The 19,391-nt window shown below is 48.5% G+C and overlaps 1 protein-coding gene across 2 annotated transcripts in view; it reads left to right on the forward strand.

Moving 5' to 3' along the window:
* The first annotated feature begins 2,506 nt into the window (after positions 1-2,506).
* LOC149360501 (presenilin-1-like) overlaps positions 2,507-19,391 on the forward strand; it is a 66,792-nt gene continuing 49,907 nt past the window's right edge. The window contains exon 1 of one of the 2 annotated variants that reach the window (XM_089572354.1): positions 2,507-3,105. The gene's annotated coding sequence lies outside the window, so the exon portion shown is untranslated. The remainder of the gene's footprint in view (positions 3,106-19,391) is intronic. The other variant, XM_089572356.1, reaches the window with a different exon arrangement.

The raw sequence follows: 19,391 nt of genomic DNA on the forward strand, positions 1-19,391 counted from the left end.
CCGGACCCTCTCCCCCCCTACATGGGCGGTGCCAACCCTGCCCTCGATCAGGAGATTTCGGAAGCTGAGGTAAGATTCGCTCTCACTCAGCTCCGTCCTAACTCTGCCCCGGGACCGGACGGCATTTCCAACAAAACTCTCCGTAATTTAGATGAGCCGTCCATTGAGGCCCTCACTGCCTTTATGAATGATTGCTGGAGAGAGGGTAAAATCCCCGCAGCATGGAAACATGCACGCGTGACTTTCATACCGAAGCCAGGCAAACAACTAGCTCTCGAAAACCTCCGCCCCATCTCCCTCACTTCCTGTGCTGGGAAACTGATGGAGCACGTCATTCTCAACCGTCTCAATAATTATGTTGAAGATAACCATCTCCTACCTCGCACCATGTTTGGCTTCCGCTCAAATCTCTCTACGCAAGACATTATGATCCAGCTCTCACGAGAGATACTGTGCCCCTCTACCAGAGCGGGCACAAAGGCTATTCTAGGGCTTGATTTAACTAAAGCATTTGACAGTGTCTCGCACCAAGCTATTCTCACTAACCTCTCCCTGTTAAATCCTGGTCACCGTACCTACGAGTATATACGTACTTTCCTCTCTGGTCGTACAGCTGAACTTAGCTTTGGCTCTCTCCTCTCAGACCCTATAAACCTCGGTAGCAATGGCACCCCCCAGGGATCCGTTCTCTCCCCATTTCTTTTCAATGTCGCCTTGCTCACGCTACCTTCTAAATTAGACGCTATCCCCCGGCTATCCCTTACCTTATACGCAGACGACATTACCCTCTGGGTTTCAACAGGCAACGATGCTGAGGTCGAATCCGCACTTCAACAAGCGGTCGATGTCATTGAGCGCCATGTAGCCGCAGCCGACCTCTCGTGCTCCCCTCAGAAATCCGAGCTGCTGCTCATCCGAGGTCAACCCGGCCTCCACGGCCATCCTCCCATCTGCATTACTGCTAGTGGTCAGCCCATACGCGAAGTATCCACCATTAGGGTATTGGGGCTCCTCATCCAGAGCAATAAAAACACTGACACTCTAGCTAAACTTACAGTCTCTGTATCGCAGACCATTCGTCTAATTCGTCGCGTTGCTAATAAACATAGAGGCATGCGAGAGGCTGACCTCTGACGTCTTGTTCAGGCGTTTGTTATCAGTCGCCTTACATATACCCTCCCTTACCTCTACCTTAGCTGCCAGGAACAGGACCGCGTTGACTGCCTTATTCGACAGGCTTACAAGGCGGCTCTTCATCTCCCCCACCGGACCCCCACGTATAAACTACTGGCATTAGGGGTCTACAACACTGTGACGGAGCTCTCGGAAGCTCATCTCACTTCTCAGTACGAGCGTCTCACTCACACCTCCACGGGACGTCACATACTCGACAAGCTTGGAATACGCTTCGAAACAACCGCACCCGACAGGGTCCAGCTTCCACACCATATCCACAGTAACCTTATCGTTACCCCTCTTCCTAAAAATATGCACCCAGAGTATCATGTCGCTCGCCGCAAGCACAGGGCTAAGTCTCTGCACAAAAAATATTTAACAGATCAGACAGCAGTCTATGTCGACGCCGCTGAATACCCCGACCGCGAAGCTTTTTCGCTCGCGGTTGTAAACTACTGTGGACTGCCGCTAGTTGCGTGCTCCATTCCCGTCAGATCGCCTGAAGATGCCGAGGAGGCGGCCATAGCCTTGGCGATGGTCTCCACCTCTGCAGAAACCATCTTCAGCGACTCTAAATCGGCGATTCGTAGTTTCGCCAAAGGCCGGGTCTCCCCTGTCACCCTCTCTCTCCTCCACTCCACCAAACTTCAACTCCGCCCGATCCAATTGATCTGGGTCCCTGCGCACTCGTCGCATCCAGGCAACGAGGCGGCCCACAATTATGCCCGAGGATTCGTCGACCGGGTTGTGGTGTCGCCCGTCCTGCGGACGGCGAGAGATCGTATGGTCACATTTCATGACATAACCATGCACTACCGCTTAGGTAGACTTCTATATCCCCCCGCACTTAGTTCTCTCACCAAACCCCAAGAAGTTGCGTGGAGGCAACTCCAAACGAACACCTTCCCCAACCCCGCGATATATGCCCGCATATACCCTGGGGTCTACTCCCCTTCCTGTCAAATGTGTGGCCAACATGCCACTCTATCCCGCATACTCTGGGCTTGCCCTCGGGACTACCCCCCTAGCGGCTTGCAGCTCTCGAATCCAGACCAGTGGGAGGCCGCATTGCTCAGCTCCGACTCGGACACACAGATCCGGGTTGTGACAAGAGCCCTAGAAGTCGCCGAACGCCACGGGCTCATGGCCACTTGATGGGGCTATAACCCCACACCGTCAGATACATCTGTCGACGAAAATAAAGTTTATCCTCCTTGTATGCCGATCCTGTAGGAGTGCTTAGAGAGTCTCGTTAAATCTCGTACGGTGCCCGGATGTTCTCGTTTCAGTGCCCGAATGAGTAGAATTCAGTGCCCGGATGTTGGCTCTCGGTCTCGGCGTGGCGTCACCACACTGCCGACAACTGGAGCTAAAAGCATTTCATGCTTAAAATTGATGGGGGCTTAGCTTTGGTTAAGTCTGGTAGGTTGCGAAAGCAAAAGTGCAGCGCCTCCAACTGAAGGAACGCAGTGCGCCGCGTCTACAGGTCACGCGTGGCTACCGGCCGCCGCTGCGCGACGACTGAGAGCGTTTTGGAACGCAGTGCGCCGCGTCTACAGGTCACGCGTGGCTACCGGGCACCGCTGCGCGACGACTGATAGCGTTTTGGAACGCAGTGCGCCGCGTCTACAGGTCACGCGTGGCTACCGGCCGCCGCTGCGGGACGAATGAAAACGCAGTGCGCCGCGTCTACAGGTCACGCGTGGCTACCGGCCGCCGCTGCGCGACGACTGAGAGCGTTTTGGAACGCAGTGCGCCGCGTCTACAGGTCACGCGTGGCTACCGGCCGCCGCTGCGCCACGCCTGAAAGTGTTTTGGAACGCAGTGCGCCGCGTCAACAGGTCACGCGTGGCTACGGGCCGCCGCTGCGCGACGACTGAAAGCGTCTTGGAACGCAGTGCGCCGCGTCTACAGGTATAGTGCCTGCAGGTATTTATATTCATGTTATTTAAACCATACTTTACAACACAGAGTCATTCCAAAATCAGTGCACCGATTACATATAGAATCATTAATGAAGCAAAGACCACAATATTTAGAAACTTAGTAGCAGAAACAAGTTGGGCAGAGGTTTTTCAACTGTCTGACCCCGTTGCAGCATATGACGTCTTTATTAAAACAGTTACCGAGCTCTATAATCAAGCCTTTCCTACAGTGCAATTCAAAGAGTGTAAAAAAGCCAGAAAACCATGGATAAATGCTGAACTTCTGAAAAGAATTAGAAATCGTGACAGACTATTTGCCTCTTTTGTAAGAACAAAAAATATAGACAGTTTGATTGAGTATAAACGAATTCGTAACAAGTTAAGCTCTGATATTAAAAAAGCCAGGACCAGTTATTACGAACATAAGTTTACTGATATCTGCAACAACCCTAAACAGGTATGGAATACCGTAAACAAGCTAATGTCCAAAAATGAGAGACGGCATCTCTGAACTCGTTATAAATGGTGTGCCTTACACAGGGGCGTCGCTTGCTGACAAACTTAATGAGCATTTTCTCATATCAGGGGCTTCAAGTAAATCTCAGGCAAGTAACTGTGATTTTACATCGTATCTCACATCCAACATCGAAAGCTAAATGTTCATGTTTCCAACTACAGAATTGGAAATCTGCACAGTAATCAAAAACTTAAAAAGTAGCAGTGCATGTGGTGCTGATGATATTAAAGTTCAACCTATAAAATCCTTTAGTCACATGATTAGTCAGCCACTTACGCATATATGCAACCTGATTTTGAGTAGCGGAATATTTCCAGACAATTTAAAAATTGCAAGTCTCCGTCATACACAAGGGAGGCGATAGAAATGATATAAATAACTATAGACCAATTTCGGTACTACCAGTCCTCTCGAAAGTAGCTGAACAGGTTATAAACATCAGACTACTAAACTTCTGCAAGCGAAACGATATCATCGCAGAACAGCAATATGGATTTCAGAAAGAGAAATCTACTGAAATGGCGCTAATAAAAATTAAGGATAAGATAATAGACTAGGTGTTTTTCTTGACTTTAAAAAGGCATTCGATTCTATCAAGCACCCGATATTGTTGTACAAGTTATATAAATATGGCATTAGAGGAACGGCTCTCACATTAATAAAGAATTACCTCTCAAATCGCCAACAGTACACGAACATTCCGAATGCAAAGTCCAGCTTAGGTCTGATACATTATGGAGTTCCGCAAGGATCAATCCTTGGGCCACTGTTATTTCTTCTTTATATAAATGATGTAATTAACGTGCCCTCTACACCAGAAATAGTACTGTACGCTGACGATACCAATGTATTCTTCTGCGGACAAGATCTGGAAGCCCTCCAAGTAGAAACCAATATATGGCTGCAAAACTTATCCACATGGCTCCGCACTAACGAACTGCAGTTAAACGCTAAAAAAACTAAGTACATTATATTCCGCGCACGTAACAAGTGCATTAAACAAGAAATACTGATTCAATTTCGTGATGAATCTATTGAACGTGCAATATCTCATAAATTTCTTGGCGTCATATTTCACGAACATCTCGACTGGTCCCCTCACATTGAAAAAGTTCGCACAGGTATCTCTAGGTCCATTGGTATCATGTATAAATTAAAGGACCTTTTGCCTATGTGGCTAAAGAAACAACTATGCTACACACTGGTACATTCGTGTTTCCACTATTGTCTTCTTGTTTGGGGCACAGCATCTAAAACAAGCATAGAAAACATATACTTATTATAAAAGAAATTTCTCTCAGCTTTCTTAACAAACATTGGGAGGCGAAGACGGTTCCCGAAGATTGGAAACACGCCGAAGTAATAATGATACCTAAACCTGGTAAAAAGCTACAAATTGAAAACCTCAGGCCCATATCACTCACGTCGTGCCTTGGCAAGCTTTACGAACGGGTTGTAACTTTAAGACTTCAAAATTACATGGAAGATAACGACTGTGTACCACATACCATTTTCGGCTTCAGAGCGAAGCTCTCGACGCAGGACGTTCTCTTCCAAATACAAGAAGATGTCCTGCGAAACGTACCTCGGACGGGAGAAAATGTCATAATGGCCCTGGACATCAAGGGCGCATTCGATAACGTCAGCCACGAAGCGATCCTTACGGGCCTAGACAAGCTGGATTGCGGACGCAGAATCCACGGCTTCGTCAAAGCCTTCCTGTCCGACAGAACTGCCACCATCGGCATAGGAGACCTTCGATCGGACAAAATTCGCACTCCAAACAAGGGAAGACCCCAAGGGTCAGTTATCTCCCCCCTACTCTTCAACATAGCTATGATAGGCCTAGCTCGAAAACTAGAGAACATCGAAGGCATCAGGCATGCAACGTATGCTGACGATATAACAGTCTGGACAAACACGGGCTGTCTCGGAGAGAAGGAAGAAAGGCTACAGCAAGCGGCCTCTTATGTAGAGCAATACCTCGCAGAAAGAGGACTTGCATGCTCGACCGAGAAATCGGAACTGCTGAGAGTCTGGAGAGGCAAGCAAAACCGGACCGTCCCAACCAACGAGGACCTACAACTCAACGTCTACTTAGACGGGACACCCATACCCGAAAAGACAACAATAAGAATTTTAGGCATGTGGGTTCAATCCAACCAGCGCAGTACTCACACTTTTACCCTGCTCAAAGCAACAACACTACAAGTCTCACGCATGATCACCCGCGTCACCAACAGGCGACATGGCATGCGTAAAGAGGACACACTCAAACTAGTCAGAAGCCTTGTAGTTAGTAGAATCACGTACAGCCTACCCTACCAGTGCCTCAACAAAAACGAAATACAACAAGCGGATGCCCTGCTACGCAAAGCGTATGACAGCGCTCCGACTTCCGCGCAACACGTCAACAGAAAAACTCATGGCCCTGGGATTACATAACACCATTGAGGAGCTACGAGAGGCGCAGCTTGAGTCGCAAAAACTCAGGCTGTTGCAGACAACGACTGGAAGAGCGCTCCTGCAGAGGCTCGGATACCGCGAGCAGATGCGAGAAATGACGAGGACGGCAACGATCCCCGACGAGCTTCGTAAGACCCTCAAGGTAGCGCCAATACCAAAAAACATAAATCCCAACCTCCATCGAGGCAGAAGAGAAGCGAGGGCCGAATTCATCGAAAAAACATACGCTCCTCAAGCCACGACCGTGTATGCAGATGCGTCTTGGAGAGGAGAAGACACCAAAATCGCTGTGGCGGCGGTGGTCGATTCGTCTTTACGCGAAATGACCAGCGCGTCTCTCCGAGGCTGCACAGCTGCAGAGTCCGAGGAAGTAGCCGTTGCTCTAGCGGTGGCGGAGGGCTATAGAACCGGGCGGTCGCTAACAATACTCACCGACTCTCAAACAGCCTGCCGAAATTACATGAATGGCAGGATAGGTCGTCACGCACTCCGTATACTCCTCGCAGCGAGCGACAGAATTAAAAACCAGGAACAAAGCGACAAGATCCCACACAAAATTGTGTGGGTACCGGGGCACACGGGGGTGGCAGGGAACCAAGAGGCCGACAGGATAGCTCGAGGATGCATTACTTTCCGAGCATCCGATGAGCCCGCGGAACTCGCGCCAGCACCCAGGGATTACTCGGGCATACTACAAAACTACAGAGGCAGAAGATTGCGATATCCCCCACCGCACAAATCTCTCAGCAGAGAGGAAGCTGTCACTTGGAGACAATTACAAACAGGCTCTTTCCCAAACCTACATTTACTAAACAAAATGCACCCTACCATATACGCGGACAAATGTCCCTGGTGCGACGGAAAACCTACTCTCTATCACATCACATGGGCCTGCCAAAACATAGACGTGGTCCCCAAAATACAAAACCCGAGTGCGGAGCAGTGGGAGACTGCTGTCCAGCGACCGCTGTGAAGACCAAGAAGGTCTGGTACAGCGAGCTCAACGGGCGGCAGTGGCCAGCGGAGCCCTGGACTGAGGGCAACCGACCACTGATTAGAGGCGGACGACTTCGACAGAGAAGACTCCTGGGGGTAGAATCAAGGAGAAAACGTCTCTGAAGATTCCCCCAAACCGCAGGAAAAAGACTAGAGTAAAATAAAGTTTTTCCTTCCTTCCGTCCTTCCTGCGACTAATGGATAATGCACCATACCTTAGCCACACTGCCCCATTGTTTAGGAAACACCAATTGCTTACACTGTGGAATGTTATAAACAAAAAGATGGCGTTAGCCACTTACCAACAAATGCATTCTGATCTTGCCGCCTTTTGTCATAAGTATCTCACGAAACCACACAGCTACAACATACGGCACATAAGTTATAATAGACACTTTTGTTGGCCGTACGGAACGGCGTTACGTACGCAGGAACGTTGCGGGTCGCGAGTGCGCATGCGCAGAACGTTCCGTACCGCTGGGCCGCTTGCGTACGCACGCACGCATCGTGTCGTTGCGTGCGTGCGCTACGGGCACGTTACGGGTTGCGTTGACAAGATGGCGGCGCCCAGCTCGCCCGCTTCGAAATAAATACATGTCGCCGCTGCATTCTCCGACGGGATAACTCGCTCAAATGGTAGCGGTTCGCTTTTATTTCGCACACTCTCGCCCACACGCAGAAGTATAAGCGATAACTAGCCCCTGTTTTTAAGATAATTTGGCGATTTTCAAGCTGCAGGCCTAACCGTGTTTACCTCGTAGCAACGACACCTAGCGGAGCACTTCTCTGGCTTTTAGTCAATTATTTCGTTTGCTTCTGCTTGCATAGTTTTTCTTAGAACAAAAAAAAAAGACTCGCGATGCAGCCAGCTTCGTTACCAGTAATTAAATGCTTCTCGGCATTTCGATAGCTGCTGTGGTAGTCGCGGAGCACACGAGAATCACAACCTGAAGCAAACAAAACAGCGAAAACGGCTGGAGGAGGATTGGCGAGAGGCATGGCTTGGCTGATGTCAGGAACCTTTCAAACATCAGTTGTCATTTCTTGCGCCAGATGGCGCGGAGAAGCACAGCGGAGAATTTTAGGATGCGCTTGGTACGTCCACTCGAAAGGACGCTAACGTACGGCTAACTAAAAGTGTGATGGACGCGCCATTCGTACCGTACGCATCGTAGTGAGCGTTGCGTACGTAAGCCCGTTACGTACGGCCAACTAAAAGTGTCAAATAAGGAAAAAATACGTACGAACTACGGCGCCCAGAAACTTAGCTACAGAATTTCCAGTTTTTTAAACGATCACCATTCTGCTGTAAACATTATTCAAGAAAGCAAATCATTGAAAGCTTTCAAAAATTGCATCACCATGTATCTGTTGTCACTCCAGGCATAACCACTCTTTTCGTTTTTTTTTATTCTGTTGTCTCTCATAGTAATTCTCCAACTGTAGATAAATGTTCAAGATGAAATTACTGCAGTTCACTGTTAACCAATCCTTTCTGTATTTCCATTTTCGTTTTTGTGTCTCTTTTTTTAAGCACTGAATGTCTTGTGCTTTCGAATGGGAGCAAGAAGGGCGTGGACTCTTTGTCAGGCATCCACTTGCTTTTTAGTCTGCGCCCTAGGCAACTGTACCATTGAGTTGTCAAAATAAACACTTTGACTTTGAATATACTGCAGGTCACGCGTGGCTAACGGCCGCCGCTGCGCGACGACTCAAAGCGTCTTCGTTAATTTTTTAAGCATGAAATGTTAAGCATGAAATGCTTTTAGCTCCCGTTGTCGGCAGTGTGGTGACGTCACGCCGAGACCGAGAGCCAACATCCGGGCACTGAATTCCACTCATCCGGGCACTGAAACGAAAGCATGCGGGTACCGTACGAGATTTAACGAGATTTATCGAGACTCTCTATGCCCTCCTACAGGACCGGCATACAAGCGCCGGTACCTTCGCGCGAGCGCATGCACTCATTCAGTGAGCTGACCCAGGCATACAGAGCCTCACGCCAGCTCTACCAAATAAAGTTTTTTTTTCTCTCTCTCTCTTCGCGCGAACGCGCGAACGGGTGGTGGCGTTCCTCCCTTCCTGTACGGTGCGGTTCGGGTGTACACCGAGATAACAGAGAATTACTCCTCCACTTCCTTTCGTCAAAAAGCGTCGCGTTCAAAGGGCAAGGCATCGCGCCGAACCAGTGGTGGCGTTCCGTGGACTGCCTGGCAGCGCTGCAACACGCTGTATGCGTTCCACTCCTAAAGGCGAAGCTTAAGCGCCATTAATCAGCAGTCAATTAGTATTTAGTCATTAACTAGAGTAATTGGTCACTAATTAGCAATTTGTCATTACTTCGTCATCAATTGTGTGACGTAATTCACTGGTGACATCACCAGTGTCACATAGGCAAAGTGGTGCGGAAAACGCTTTCGCCTCTACGCACTTCAGACAGTTTCGAACGCGCGGCATATACATTCTTGTTAGGCCTGCGTCTCGTCGCGTCCGCGTACGCTTCTGCATCGTCCTGCATTTCATGCTTACTGTACTCTCGGTTACGGGAGAGGCAGACATTTTTTTCTTTTCATTTTAACTACAATGTTGCACTGATAATCATGCTATGAATGTTAATTTGACGGTAAGATGTTTGGGCAATTGTTCTTCGAAAAAAACTAGCCACACTCGCTGTATTCTTTTAGCGATTTCTGTCGAAAAGTACTGTTATCAGGCTTAGAGCGAGCACGGCTAAAAGTGCAAACTGACTTTTGTGGACAATTAGCGCCATCTAGTGTTCACAACTGCAATTAATGCAATTGACGGCGGCAACCGGTCTTTGCCAGTGGTAGCAACGCAACATCGCGATAGACCAGTGTGACTTGTCATTAGCGGTATTGGTACAAAACTCCCATGACGAGTACTTCTCGGGGTTGGTGGTTAAAGGGCAAAGTACGAATTATTTCTAGGTTGCTTCTAGCCTTCCCCTTGCAGCCTCGTGTAATGAGCTCGTTGTAAACCCATGCCGACTTAGCCACATTGTTTTGAGCGCAACAAGTCACTTTGGGGCCACACTCTGAAGACTTTCAAGTGTAATACATTGCCAATAGAAAACGTGTGGCCATTATAGCGGACAAGAGTCCGCGCCTCACCGCCAACCAGTTGGAACTGCCCGATAAAAAGACTGAAGAGTCGGGGAGAATACATCAAGTGCAAACTGTAGTCAATATTTATAAATTGCATTCTACTTAATTGCCACCCATTTTCGCTAATCGTGCAGGGGTAACCTCCTGTTAACGTCGAGAGGCGGAGATGTATAGAATTGGCAAAATTCCTGAAGTTTAAAAACTGGACAAACTCCGCCAGGTAACTTGGTCAGTTCTACTCTTAAGCTGGCGTCGTCGAAAGCGTTTTATGCATGAATACGAGCAAAAAGAAAGAATTAATTGCTATATTTTTTATTTTGTTTTAAGCATGAAATGCTTTTAGCTCCCGTTGTCGGCAGTGTGTTGACGTCACGCCGAGACCGAATTCCAGTCATCCGGGCTCTGAAACGAGAACATCCTTGCACCGTACGAGACTTAACGAGATTTAACGAGACTCTCTAAGCGCTCCTACGCGACCGGCATGCAAGCGCCGGTTGGTCTCCAAACGAGTCACAAAAAATAACTGCTGCCAGTGCCTTCTCAATGTTTATCAAGATATGAGTCGGGCTGTGCGTTTGATAATGCACGGAATTATAATTTCCGATTTCCAATAACGCGTGCAAAAATCACATACATGCCACATCCGGGCACCGTACGAGATTTAACGAGACTCTCTAAGCCCTCCTACAGGACCGGCATACAAGCGCCGGTAGCTTCGAGCCGAACGGGTGGTGGCGTTCCTCCCTTCCTGTATGGTGCGGTTCGGGTGTCCACTGAGATGGCAGAGAATTACTGCCCCATTTCCTTTCCTCAAAAAGCGTTTCGTTCAAAGGGCAACGCATCGCGCCGAACGGGTGGTGACGTTCCTCCCTTCCTGTACGGTGCGGTTCGGGTGTCCACCGCGATGACAGAGAATTACTGCTCCAGTCATTACACACTAATCAGTAATTTGTCATTACTTCGTCATGAATTATGTGTGACGTAATCCAGTGGTAACATCACCAGTGTCACATACGCAAAGTGGTGCTGAAAACGCTTTCACCTCTACGCACTTCGGACAGTTTCGAACGCGCTGCATATACATTCTTGTCAGGCCTGCGTCTCGTCGTGTCCGCGTGCGCTTCGCATTATGCCCGTAAACATTTCATGCTTACTCTACTCTCGGTTACGGGAGAGGCAGAGATTTTTTTGATGTGGTTGCGACTGAGAGAAAGAAAATCTACAGCTGGTATGACGTCACAGCGGCAGTAGCGCCACAGGTGCGCGGCGCGGCGTAACTGCAGCCGGGCTATCTGAAGGAGCGAGTTGGCCGCCCATATTCACTCCGCTAAAGGTCGAACGTAACTGCGGCCGGGTCACGCGAAGGCTTGAAAGTGCGAGTAGTATAGCTTTCGCCATAAAAATCGAAAATTGGTTATTCGGGAGAGGAAATGCAGTAACTGTCTCATGTGTCTTGGTGGACACCCGAACCGCGCCTCAAGGAAGGGATAAAGGAGGGAGTGAAAGAAGAAAAATCTTCGCCTCTCCCGTAACCGAGAGTAAAGTAAGCATCAAACGTTTACGGGCACAACACGAGGCGTACGCGGACACGACGAGACGCAGGCCTGACAAGAGTGTATATGCAGCGCGTTCGAAACTGTCTAAAGTGCGTAGAGGCGAAAGCGTTTTCCGCACCACTTCACCTATGTGACACTGGTGACATCATCACTGGATTACGTCACACATAATTGATTACGAAGCAATGGCAAATTTTCAATTAGTGACTAATTACTCTAGTTAATGACTATACTCCGTTTCATACATAGCTGTCAACGCTGCCAAAGGTACGAAAGTAGTCCGCTGCAAAAAACAAGCAAAATGTATCCGTCCGCCTCGCGTCGTGGCTGAGTGGTACGAAGCGCGCGCCTATGAGTTCATTTTACAAGATGCCAAGGTTCGACTCCCGGCTTGGCTGGTTTTTTTTTATTTCTGTTTTTTATTTTTATTAAAATCATCATTAGGTAGAAAGTCGAAACTGTCAAACTCTAATGCCTACCTTGAAAAACACAGCGCTCTTTACTTGCTTCGAAGGGAAAAGGCAGTGTAGTCTATTGGCGACGGACGTGATTGCGAAGTGCTTTTCTCGGGCAATGAGCGACTTTTTAGCATGCGGCACACAAGGTGATCTTATTCCAGTAGAGATACCTTCTTTCTTGAACCTCGCAACTGTCCGAGGGCTCACCCCGGTCACCTCGCCCACAGTTTCGAGAACTTCACGCGCAGTCTTCTCCGGGAAGCGCTTCCTTACGCTACAGTAAACGTTGACAATCACCTGCTTGCAGTCTCTCGAAATTTTCGGAGGCTACAGCTTGGAGAATATGCGAGCAGGAGATGTTTTTAAAGCCGCAGTGGGCGAAGAAAACAAGCGAGAAGGAGATAGCGGTGCCATTTTCGCATACTCGGAAACCCAAAGACGAAAGCAGACGACATCGCCGGCCGGCCTAGCTGCGAAAACCTGGTACAGGAGGAGCCGAAAAAAAACCCAGAAAACTAAGGCACTCTGTTTTGAAGAACATTGAAGAAAAAGCAATCTTTTTGCAAAATAAAACACCATTATCATTATACTGCAATATTAACCAACAATAACTTTAATATTGAGTTCATTACTCTTTTCACTTTCGACGCACTACATTACGATGCGGACGAGGAGCGCGAACAGGCGCCGTAGCCTTGGCTGCGTTGACAGCTATGTATGAAACGGAGTATAAATCCTAATTGACTGCTGATTAATGGCGCTTAAGCTTCGCGTTTAGGAGTGGAACGCGACAGCGTGTTGTAGCGCTGCCAGGCAGTTCACGGAACGCCACCACCCGTTCGGCGCGATGCGTTGCCTTTAAACGCGACGCTTTTTGAGGAAAGGAAATGGACCAGTAATTCTGTCATCTCGGTGGACACCCGAACCGCACCGTAAAGGAAGGGAGGAACGCCACCACCCGTTCGGCGCGGTGCCGTTCCCTTTGAACGCAACGCTTTTTGAGGAAAGGAAATGGCGCTGTAATTCTCAGTCATCTCGGTGGACACCCGAACCGTAGCGTACAGGAAGGGAGGAACGCCACCACCCGTTCGGCGCGAAGCTACCGGCGCTTGTATGCCGGTCCTGTAGGAGGGTTTAGACAGTCTCGTTAAATCTCGTACGGTGCCTGGATGCTCTCGTTTCAGTGCCCGGATGAGTGGAATTCAGTGCCCGGGCTTAAGAGAAGTTTATTTGACCCTCGAGCAAAAAAGAGACATCCGTCCCTCTGCCCGGATGTTGGCTCTCGGTATCGGCGTGACGTCACCACACTGCCGACAACGGGCGCTAAAAGCATTTCATGCTTAAAACACCAACGCATTCATGAGGTGCACTTTTTATTGCGAAAGCAATACTAATTGCACTTTCACGCCTTTGCCGTGCGGCGGCGGTGACCACCATTAACCTTTAGCTGAACCCTGTGTGACTTCATGCGTGACGAAACGCCGAAGAGCTGAGCGACCATCTCGCGCCGTCGAAAGAAGCGGCGGTGGCCACCACCGGCGCCTAACAGCCGTGCTCTCCGCTAGGAGCGCAACAGGCGTTGTGACGTCACGCCGAAGAGCTTAGCGACCTGCGCCGAGCCACGATGGCAGCAGTCAAGTGCGGCATCCTGGACCAAGGATCGACCACGGCGCCCAGTGACCCGTAAGGGTCAAGAACACCAATTTATTGACAATAAAGTTTTTTCCATCCATCCATTAGCGACCATCTCGCGCCGTCGAAAGGCGGCGATGGCCACCACCGGCGCCTAACTCCCGCGCTCTCCACTAGGAGCGCAACAGGTGTTGTGACGTCACGCCGAAGAGCTGATGGCCCAACTCGCGCCGTCAGCGACCAGTGCCGGTGCCAACCACCGGCGGCTTAACATCTGCTTCGCGACGATGCCGCCTAGCGCTAAGGCAGCTCGTCGTAACGAACGGAGGAAACGAAAGCGAGCTACAGAGACGGAGGAAGAGCGTGAAAGAAGACTCTCTAAGCGACGTTCCCAGTATGCAGCTCGGCGAGAACGTGCAAGCTATTCACGTTCAAGGCTACATACACCAATTTCAGGGGGTGGTTAGATGCATACGCATCTATATTACATGTAATTGCGTGCGCAATTGCAGTAGGGCGCAATTGCTTTCGGAATTTCCAGGCTTAACCAAGTTGAGCCACAGCCATTTTATTCAATTCTAACCAACGAGCCTTCGCAGCGTTTTCTGCGCGTGCTTTCCTGGCATTCTGAAAGGCCTGGGCTCGATTGGAGATTCTCTTGCTACAACGCCGGCGCCAACAACGCCGACACCGGCTTATCTGCGACACGAGCTCTTTAACGCTATCGCATTAAAAAATTGGCAGAGGCTTAGCTTGGTAAAGCGGTCGACATGGCCTGGTTGAAACACTCATGCAGTATGTGCTCTTCCCTTAAAGCACAAGAGACAGAGAGCACGAGAGAAGCGGCGTAGATCCGCTAGGACGACTGTGACGAGCCGTGTTGTTGTTGTTGTGACTGAGAGAAGGATGCAAAGGAAATTGCACGGGCCTGCCTACTGGCTCGAGCCAAGCCACCACCGCTGCCACGTGCAGATAGAGGAGAGTTGAGAGATCAGAGGACAGAGAAAAAAAAAATTACCGACGATTACGTTACTTCCTAATGCGAAATTTGAGCGCAGCAAATAAGCTGTTTCACCTTTTCGATAGATTGAGGCAAAGAAATCGAGCAACACATGTATGCGCTATCACAGAATTTTTTTAGAGCGCAGCTCTTTGGCGTCCGTTCCTGGGTTTCGCGTCGGCGTCGGCCTCGTAACCAGCTCCGCCCCCAATGTCACGCTTTTCAATTGGTCGAAATGCTCGTGACGTCACAGTGCGCGAATTTCAAATGGGGCCAATTGTACTTTGGCTAGTAACCATGCAACCAATCAAAGGGATCGTATAGTGATGCTGCAACTAAGTTGGACTGAGTTTAGTTAATTGCTTAATTAATCAATTAGCCTAATTAATATAGAAGAGAATGAAGAGGTCAGAAGAAAAGAAAATAAAGACGCGCGCCGCAGCGACAACAGCGTCCGCGGAAGGAGACGCTGCTGAAAAAAAAAAAACAGATAAGTACGAAGCCGCGTTCCCTCCACCACCACGCACTTCCCCACTCAGTAAGACGTTGCTCGTTTCACATACGTTGTGTCGAACATCCTAGACAGTTCCAACAATTGACAGGTTAATGACAGAACACGATGGATAGAAATGCAATAATATAAATATGAAATAGCCTAATTAACCTTTCTAGTTAGACCGCATAAATCAATAAAACCGAGAACGAAATTGGTCGAGTTGGGGAATCGAACCAGGGTCTCCGGAGTGCGATACGAGCACGCTAGCCACTCCGTAATGCCAGCTGAATGGTTTGGAATGAACAAAGGCGCGTCCAGCTAATACGGCGTCTTCGTTCACTCCCATCTTCCCCCTTTCCCTTACGGCGAGGTGCAGGTGTCCACCCAGATATGCGAGAGAGATACATTTCCTTTCCTCAAAAAATAAATTTACCGTCCAGCAAGGCGTACAGCCGAATTGGCGATGGCGTTCTGTGGACTCCCTGGCAGCGTTGCAAGACGCTGTCGGTTCCACTCTTACAGGCGAAGCTTAACATGTTAACCACACATCAGTAACACACGCAGACAGCCAATGGACGCGTCATTCGCTGGCAGCACTTGATTCATCATTCACAACCACATTCTTAACGTACGCTCCCTTGCCGCACATGCCAAGGACGTACACCACGATCACATTCTGCGCCATTCCTAGTACTTTGCTTTGCTGAAACCTGGATGGATCCCGAAGAGCCTCTCGAAATCATAGATTTCCTATACTGCTGTGGTGCTCGCAGAGACCACAACAGAGCGGCGGGAGTCGCTATCTACTTGCGCACAGGTCTCTCTGCAATACCAGTCGAAATGTTTGGCACGTCACATGAAGTTGGCGAACTGTGCGCCGCAAAGTTGCCCAACGGCTTGCTGGTAGTAGCTGCCTACTTCGCCCCTACCGCACTCACGAAAGACGTCGTGCACTTCCTGCAACTCGCATTAACCGTCCATCGATCCACACCGATGTTAGTAGTGGGGGACTTTAATGTTGACATAAAGACAAACAGCAATTTCCTAACACTTATGCGGGAGAACATCCCGTTCCTCTCGCTCGTAACGCGTCCCACGGCTGGGACAACCTCGCGAGGCACTTGTATAGATCTCGTCTTTGAGAATCAAGCATTGCTGTACCAATTCGAACATATATCACTCTATTTCTCCGACCACAAAGCTTCCTTCATGACTGTCAAGAACTGTTAGTGGAGTCTTTGTTAAAGGAATACGTGTGAAAAAATTAAAAAAAAATTCTGTGATAGCGCATACATGTGTTGCTCGATTTCTTTGCCTCAATCTATCGAAAAGGTGAAACAGCTTATTTGCTGCGCTCAAATTTCGCATTAGGAAGTAACGTAATCGTCGGTAATTTTTTTTTGTATTTTTTCACACGTATTCCTTTAACAAAGACTCCACTAACAGTTCTTGACAGTCATGAAGGAAGCTTTGTGGTCGGAGAAATAGATTGATATATGTTCGAATTGGTACACCAATGCTTGATTCTCAAAGACGAGATCTATACAAGTGCCTCGCGAGGTTGTCACAGCCGTGGGACGCGTTACGAGCGAGAGGAACGGGATGTTCTCCCGCATAAGTGTTAGGAAATTGCTGTTTGTCTTTATGGCAACATTAAAGTCCCCCACTACTAACATCGGTGTGGATCGATGGACGGTTAATGCGAGTTGCAGGAAGTGCACGACGTCTTTCGTGAGTGCGGTAGGGGCGAAGTAGGCAGCTACTACCAGCAAGCCGTTGGGCAACTTTGCGGCGCACAGTTCGCCAAGTTCATGTGACGTGCCAAACATTTCGACTGGTATTGCAGAGAGACCTGTGCGCAAGTAGATAGCGACTCCCGCCGCTGTGTTGTGGTCTCTGCGAGCACCACAGCAGTATAGGAAATCTATGATTTCGAGAGGCTCTTCGGGATCCATCCAGGTTTCAGCAAAGCAAAGTACAGAGGAATGGCGCAGAATGTGATCGTGGTGTACGTCCTTGGCATGTGCGGCAAGGGAGCGTACGTTAAGAATGTGGTTGTGAATGATGAATCAAGTGCTGCCAGCGAATGACGCGTCCATTGGCTGTCTGCGTGTGTTACTGATGTGTGGTTAACATGTTAAGCTTCGCCTGTAAGAGTGGAACGCGACAGCGTCTTGCAACGCTGCCAGGGAGTCCACGGAACGCCATCGCCAATTCGGCTGTACGCCTTGCGGGACGGTAAATTTATTTTTTGATGAAAGGAAATGTATCTCTCTCGCATATCTGGGTGGACACCTGCACCTCGCCGTAAGGGAAAGGGGGAAGATGGGAGTGAACGAAGACGCCGTATTAGCTAGACGCGCCTTTGTTCATTCCAAACCATTCAGCTGGCATTACGGAGTGGCTAGCGTGCTCGTATCGCACTCCGGAGACCCTGGTTCGATTCCCCAACTCGACCAATTTGGTTCTCGGTTTTATTGATTTATGCGGTCTAACTAGAAAGGTTAATTAGGCTATTTCATATTTATATTATTGTATTTCTATCCATCGTGTTCTGTCATTAACCTGTCAATTGTTGGAACTGTCTAGGATGTTCGACACAACGTATATGAAACGAGCAACGTCTGAAACGAGCAACGTCTTACTGAGTGGGAAAATCTCGTTTAGAGAAATGGCGCATGGCGAGCGCGGCTTCGGCCGCTTATCTGATTTTTTCAGCAGCGTCCGCTCCGGCGGACGCAGTTGTTGCTGCGACGCTCGTCTTTTCCTTCCTTCTCTCTTTCCTCTCCTCTATCTGCACGTGGCAGCGGTGGTGGCTTGGCTCGAGCCAGTAGCAGGCCCGTGCAATTTCCTTTTCATCCTTCTCTCAGTCACAACAACAACAACAACACATACTGAGTGGGGAAGTGCGTGGTGGTGGAGGGAACGCGGCTTCGTACTTATCTTTTTTCAGCAGCGTCTCCTTCCGCGGACGCTGTTGGCGCTGCGGCGCGCGTCTTTCTTTTCTTTTTTTCTGACCTCTACATTCTCCTCTATGTTAATTAGGCTAATTTATTAATTAAGCAATTAACTAAACTCAGTCCAACTTAGTTGCAGCATCACTATACGATCCCTTTGATTGGTTGCATGGTTACTAGCCAAAGTACAATTGGCCCCATTTGAAATTCGCGCACTGTGACGTCACGAGCATTTCGACCAATTGAAAAGCGTGACATTGGGGGCGGAGCTGGTTACGAGGCCGACGCCGACGACGACGCGAAACCCAGGAACGGACGCCAAAGAGCTGCGCTCTAAAAGGAAAGAAAAGACGCGCGTCGCAGCAACAACTGCGTCCGCCGGAGCGGACGCTGCTCAAAATATATGTTCGACTTATAATAATAATAATAATGCCTTTATTTTTCATCACAAGGATGAGGGAGGCAGAGAGAAAAAGCTAGGGGTGTAGCTTGACGAGCTCTCGCCTCCCCAAAAATAGATATAACTTGTACAGGGAAAATATGCAGACAACATAACAGCATACCGGCAAAACTTAAAAAAAGAAAGAAAAAAAAAGAAAAAAAGAAAAACGTGGCAGTAATACTAACGAAATAAAGGAAGCATGAACAGAACCTATTTTCTGACACAACTGTAACACTTTGTAACGCGTAAAAATCAAACGTAAAGGCAAAATTACACAAAAATTACAAATTGCAAAATTGTAATAACATAAATTTAAACACAATTACAGGAATTACAATTTAGAAGTTACAAAATAACAACCACAAAAATTATACAAAATTACAGAAATTACAATTCAAAGTTACACCCGGTTACATATACTTGAAACAAAGTTTTGCAACTCTTTTTTTTTCGAGTGCTCAACAGTCATGTTGTGACTATGGCAGAGGTTGAGATAGTGCGGTAGACTATACCTAAGCATCTGTTTGCCATACCCTGTTCTGTATGCATAAATGTGCCATATTTCGTTGTTTCTTGTTTTGTACGATGCGTGTTTTTTGCATAATGAAGCCAGTGTGGCAATGAAAGGAGTATTGTTTTTATTTT

Source organism: Amblyomma mixtum, chromosome 2, assembly GCF_055824585.1.
Source record: "Amblyomma mixtum isolate Tamu chromosome 2, ASM5582458v1, whole genome shotgun sequence".
Classification (NCBI taxonomy): domain Eukaryota; kingdom Metazoa; phylum Arthropoda; class Arachnida; order Ixodida; family Ixodidae; genus Amblyomma; species Amblyomma mixtum.